Raw genomic sequence first — 6,942 nt, 5'->3', positions numbered from 1 at the left:
ACCATTCATGTTAAGGACCTTTTTGATTAAAACTTTAAAACCCTGAAAAAGGAAATTAAAGCAGAACTGAGGAAATGGAAAAACCTCCCATACTTCTGGATTGGAAGAATCAACATCGTGAAAATGGCAATCTTGCCAAGGGCTATCTACAAATTCAACGCAACACCCATCAATATCCCAATGTCATTCTTTAAAGAAATAGAAGAAGCAATCCAAAATTTCATATGGAACAATAAAAGACCCCATATAGCAAAAACACTTAGTAGCAGAAAGAACAGTGCAGGAGCAATTTCAATACCAAACTTTAGATTCTATTATAGAGTCTATTATAGACCAAAATAGCTTCGTACTGGCACAAGAACAGGCTGGAAGACCAATGGAATAGAACTGAGGACCCGGATATTAACCCACTGATCAGGTCACCTAATCTTTGATAAGGGAGCCAAAAAAATAGAATGTAAGAAAGACAGCCTCTTCAACAAGTGGTGCTGGCAGAACTGGTTAAGCACCTGCAGAAAACTAAAGTTGGATCCTTCTTTGTCACCCTGCACTGGGATTCAATCTAAATGGATCAAAGACCTCGAGGTAAAAGCCAATACAATAAAAACTTTACAAGAAGGAATTAGAGGTACTCTAGGCCTCCTTGGCACAGGCTGAAACTTTCTTAATAAGGACCAAGAAACACAACAAATCAGAGAAAGGCTGGATAAGCAGGACTGCATTAGACTGCAGAGCTTCTGTGTGGAAAAGGACATAGCTAGTAAACTAATTAGGAAGCCTACATAGTGGGAGAAGGTCTTCACTAACCATACAACAGACAAAGGCCTCATATCTAAAATATGTCAACAGCTCAAAAACTTGAATCACTCCAAAACTAATCTGCAAAGAAACAACCATCCCATTAAAAGATGGGCCAAAGACTTAAAGAGAGTCTTCTCTGAAGAAGAAATAGTTTTATAATTCTTGCATAGCATTGGTAACTTATTGATCACAAGGTATACAAAGATTTTGTCTTCCTGCATGTCCTGAAGTGGTGAGACTGTTATATATATATATATATATATATATATATATATATCTAAATATTCCCAAAACATTTAGAAAGTATCCTGTAAATATTTAAATGAAAAATATGAATTAATAAACACACTTTATGAACTTTACAAATGTTTTTCCAAAAAGGTCCAGCATGTTTATTAATTTTGATACATTCTTTTTTGCTCATTAACTTGGGAAAACTCTGTTTCTTGCACATATCATGACAAAAATTATTTTCTCATATAACAAGCTCTAAACCTACAGAATTGAAAAATAAATTTAATCAACAAGAAAGTTTCATTCAAAAGACACCAACTACAATTTATTTTCTCATGAATTTGTTCCTTCCCCTTATTTATACATAATAGTCAAGATACTCCCAAGAAATTCATAAGGAACTTCTGTCATGCCTATCTACCTGTGCCATTGAAATATTCCACAAATAAATCAAAAGAATCCTAACACTGTGGATGGGCAATATTACAAGTATCAGAAAGTTACTGGAGATCTCTTCCTTTTCTGAAATTTATCTTGGACTAAATGATTCACCGCAAATCTAAAGTTGTTTCATGAACTAAAATTAGCATATTAAAAGTTGCAGGTTAGCTTGTTTGTGTCAATTTGAGATTTTGTTTATTTATGTATATATTCAATTTTCAGCCAATAATAAACCTTAAAAATGTTATGTTTTCAACAAATTCCAATAACATTTTAACAAAGAAAAACTAACTTTGTATAACAATTGTTATCTTCATATTTGTATTTTACACTCTTTGGCAGCTATTAGGAACAATGACTTGTATAAATACTTTATGCCCAATATTATATTTGGCTCATAATATTACTGCAAAGGGTTTATATACCTCATGTTTTAGGGGAATAACATCATGGCTAAGAGTCTAGGTTAATAATCACATTGCTTGCAAATAACCTGCTTCAGTGTTTTATGCCCTAACATAGAGTTATGATTGGAAATAAAAAGATGGACAGAAGGAAGGAAGGGAAGGAGGGAGGGAGGGAGGAAGAAAAAGAGAAATAGAAAAGAAGAAAAAAGAAACAAAGAAAAGGAGCCAAGAAAATTAATGGAAAATAGGTATTTTCTTGAGCTTCCATGTCTGCACTTCCCTTTATGTTAACCATAAAGCTTTTATTTTCTTTACCTTCACGAGTTTCTCAAATTAGAATTTCAAGGTCTTAAGCGTTCATTATTTTTGGTTTTCCAGTGTCTTTTAAGTCATCTGTTTCATACCACATTCTACAATTTATAATCACCCCATAATACTCTCTCTCTCTATGGGTACCCTTGATTTAATGAGCTCATCTATAAATCAGTCTATACTAAATTTCATTTATTTCTGCTTACCTAACTTTCTCCAAAAAGTAAACTATCCATAAGGATATTTCAGGAACTTTATTCAGAAAAATAATAGATTAAGGCAAACCACATCAACTCCCATTACCAAAAGACATGTGTTCTCTATTAAGATTTCTAGCTGAGGAGGGGATGTGGCGAGAAAGGATCACTACTACACTGTTGGTGGGAGTGCAAACTCGTCAACCACTATGGAAAGCAGTATGGCAGTTCCTCAAAAGACTAAACATAGAGCTCCCCTATGACCCAGCAATTCCACTACTTGGCATTTACCCAACTGTCCAGAAACAAGGACAAACTAAATCCACTAGCATAACGATGTTCATTGCAGCACTATTTATCATAGCAAAGATATGGAACCAACACAGATGTACCTCCATTGTTGAGTGGTATTTATACACAATGGAATTCTATGCTGCTGTCAGAAAAAAATGATTTTGCCCCATTTGTAAGGAAATGGAAAGACTTAGAAAAAATCATATTAAGTGAAGTAAGCCAGATTCAAAAGAAGATAGGCTCAATCAATGGTTTCCCTCATTTTTCATAATTAGTAGAAATCTTGGGCTCTCCTAGCAGAGATTTACAATAGAACAAAACCTAGATACATAAGGCCAAATAGTATGACAGTAAATGTAAGGACCTCCAGGATAAGGAAACAAAAGCCATATAATGAGTGACTGTTGTCCTTAATGTACTATGTTATCTCTCATCTCTTTTGCCATCCCTTAGTTATCTCATATTGTTACAATATTTCACCGTGTTATCTGACATATTTTATATGTGCTTAATTGGTTATTTGAAATTGTATAGAGAAGGGGGAAATCACGATAAGTGGTGGGAGGGTGGGAAGGAAATGGGGATCATGTCATGAGAAAGGTTATCAATGTTTGTCAAGTTATGCACCTTCTATCTGGTGAATATAATGTAACCCTTCTATTAATCACAATAAAAATATTTTTAAAAAGATTTCTAGCTGATAACAAGTTAAAAATAGCCCACGGAGTGGGAGATCTTCATTAGCCATTCAACAGACAAGAGCTTCATATCTAAAATATACCTACAGCTCAAAAAAGTGAAGCTCTCAAAAATATATCCTTAAAGGGCTGGGAGTCTTGCCTAGTGGTAGAGTGCTTGCCTAGCATACACGAAGACCAGGGTTCAATTCCTCAGTACAACATTCATAGAAAAAAGCCAGGAGTGGTGCTGTGACTCAAGTGGTAGAGCTCTAGCCTTGAGAAAACGTAAGGACAGTGCTCAGGCCCTGAGTCTAAGCCCAGGACTGGCAAAAAATAAAAATAAATAAATCCTTAAAGAAACAACCATCCCTTTGAAAAGTGGGCTAAAGACTTAAAGAGAGATTTCTCTGAAGAAGAAATAAGAATGGCCTATAAACACATAAAGAAATGCTCAACATCTCTGGTCATAAAAGAAATGCAAATCAAAACAACTTTGAGATTCCACCTCACTCCAGTTAGAATGGCCCTGATCAAGAAATCTAATAACAACAGAGACTGGTGGGGATGTAGCCAGAAAGGATCACTACTGCACTGTTGGTGGGAGTGTAAATTTGTTCAACCACTCTGGAAAGCAGTATGGCGATTCCTCAGAAGACTAAACATAGAGGTCCCCTATAACTCAGCAATCCCACTCCTACCCAAATGTCCAGAAACACGACCATTCTAAATCTACCAGCACAACCATGTTCATTGCAGTATTATTCACCATAGCTAAGATATGGAACCAACCTAGAGGCCCCTCAGTAGATGAATGGATCAAGAAAATGTGGTACTTATACACAATGGAATTCTAAGCTGCCATCAGAACGAATGATAATGCCCCTTTTGCAAGGAAATGGAAAGACTTGTGAAAAAATCATATTAAGTGAAATAAACCCCATCGAAAGGAGCTTAAGCTCCATGATCTCCCTCATTTATAATAATTAATATGCATCTAGGATTTTCCTAACAGAGGAGTGCAATAACAAAAGTGATATACATATGGCTATAAAGGATGAGAATAAGCAAAATGAATTCCAGAGAAATAAGATATTTATCCTTTGGTCATTGTTTTTAATGTGCTATGTGAACTTATTGCTTTATTTTTTCCTCTTCTTTTTCTTTTTTTTCCTCCCTTATGATTTGTCCCTTGTTGTTGCTGTATCTCATTGGCAACTGTTATATAGTGTACACATGTATTTATTTGAATCAGGGAAGGAAAGGGTTAAAACCAAAATGATGAGACAAAGGACAAAGGATGAACCAGTGTAACAGCAGCATTCACAAGATGACATGTGAAGGGATGGGGAGGAAAAGTGGGGGGGAAAAAAACGTGGGAAATGGTCGCAACGTTCAAGAAGTAATGTATTCACTACCTTACAAATGTAATTGTAACTCCCCAATACAGCACCCCAATAATAAAATTTAAATAAAATAAATAAATAAAAATATTTCAAGCTGAATATTAATCTAGGAGCACTTCTGAAGTAGGAAGAATCATTAATTTTTAAAATCTTTCTCTTTAGATGTGAAAAACATTTAAAGAAAGCTGTCATATGGATCTATTATTTCCCAACCTGTCTATAATGTTTTATTTAGAAATCTTTCCACAAGTCACATTTACAGGGATATCACAAACCATAGCACAAGAGAAAATCATGACAATGAATTTCCAAGTAATTTTTAAGCTGCTTTCTTAATCCCAAGATTTTGTCATGAATAAGTAGATTAATGTGTTTACCTATAGGCTCTATATTTAGTCCAATTGATCTTTGTGTCTTGTTTTATATCATCACCATGCTATTTTGATTTCTACAGCTTTTTATTATATTTTGAAGTCAAATGGTATAATTTCTCTTACATTGTTCTTTTTTTTCTGGTTTAATAGAAGCTTTTATATCTGTTTTTAACTCATTCGGTAATCGCTAGAAGACTTGGCCATGATTTACGTTCTTACCATTTCCAGTCCTTTGCCTGCAATGAAGCTGATTGCTACGAGCACACAAAACCTGAGCACAAGGGATTGATGTGGCAATCCAGCAGATCGCTGAGTGTGGAAGGGACGCCTGCCTGAGCGCCAGGCCCCAGTCTGACTGCTAGGAGCTGACTGGGCAATGTCTGCTCCTAGGGCAGATGTTTCTCTTTTGTACTCAATGGTTCACATAGTCAAGTGTTTTTTACAGATATCCGGTTTTCATTTCCATTAAATACATTGTATTTTCTATAATAATGTAATTATAAGGCCACAATATTCCTTTTAGACAAACTTCTTAATGTAGTGGGTTGTCTTATCAACATGATTCAGTCATCTAAAATATAAAGTGTTAGCTGAATTAAGGTTACAGATAATTTTTAAATAGTACATACATCACAACTAGTTCATTAAAAGTATTTATACTATGTATATCTAATACTCAAAGGAAACTTATTCCCAGAGTTCACAGAAGTATCAGTTTGCCATGCTTATTGATTGATCCACAGTATAATGACAGGCCAGCATGATCTCTGTGTCTACTCTTTCATCTACTGAATTAGGAAAGCCGCATTTACGGAACAGATAAACACAAGTGGCACAGCTGCCCTGGGACCACAGTGGCGACCAAGCCACTCCAGCTCTCCAGCTGTCTCAGCTGACGCATCCTCATGGCAAGCTGCCGGCCACGTGCTGGTAGAGGGTGTCAAGCGCCTTCCAATGTAGATCCCCAATCCAATGGCCAGCAGGTGAGAGAGCAGCAGAGAGGGAAGGAAGACCTTGAGAAACTCGGCTGAGAAAACGCCCCCTTTCTTCATGACGCTCGTGTTCCTCATGCTGAGTGCAGCCGTGCGCTTCGGGGGCTTAAAAAGGAACTCCTTTGGGGGAATATTTTCTGGACGGCTGGACCAATCCCATATCCAATCTGAGTTTTTCTTCAAGATGCTTTCAACTTCTCTCCTTCTCTCAATATAATCTTCCTCAGGCTGAGAGCTATTTTTTTCCCCAATGCTGTGCGTATCCGCTTCAGAAATTCTGGTGGTGTCCTGTGGTGTCTGTGAGCGAGGTGGGCTGTCACAGTGAGAACTCTTGGAGCTGCTGCGTCCAGATTCATGCTGAGCATCCAGAAGTATTGTTTCCATGTCACCATTATAAATAGAAACTGAGGCTGGGACGCTGGTCCTGTTCCCATTATTGCTGAAGTGCAATTCTACCCAGGAGCCCTGCAGCCCGGAAGACCCGCTCTCCTACATGGCGCCCACAGCCATAGGCGGCGTGGCCCCCGGCCGACTGCAGACAGGCCTCGGCGGTGGACAGGAAAACAGCGCCCCGCGAACTGCAGCCCCTTTTTATTTAACTTTTGGACTGTTGGAATGCTTTCTGTATCCTTAAATTTTAGGACTGTTTTCTTCTAGGTCTAAATAGAAAATAATTGGTCATTTCAGAGGGATTATGTTGAATCTACAGGTATGTACATTTAAAAAAAAAACATTGATAAAAGCCTGGGTATCGTGGTTCATGCCTGTAATCCTAGCTACTCAGGAGACTGAGATCTGAGGATCATC

At 37.1% G+C, this 6,942-nt stretch overlaps 1 pseudogene; it reads right to left on the bottom strand.

Moving 5' to 3' along the window:
* Window positions 1-5,928: 5,928 nt before the first annotated feature.
* Window positions 5,929-6,630, bottom strand: LOC150048332 (BCL2/adenovirus E1B 19 kDa protein-interacting protein 3 pseudogene; annotated as a pseudogene).
* Between the last annotated feature and the right edge of the window lie 312 nt (window positions 6,631-6,942).

Source organism: Megascapheus bottae, chromosome 22 (assembly GCF_031878675.1).
Source record: "Megascapheus bottae isolate mThoBot1 chromosome 22, mThoBot2.hap1, whole genome shotgun sequence".
Classification (NCBI taxonomy): domain Eukaryota; kingdom Metazoa; phylum Chordata; class Mammalia; order Rodentia; family Geomyidae; genus Megascapheus; species Megascapheus bottae.
This window is presented reverse-complemented; position numbering and strand designations above follow the sequence as displayed.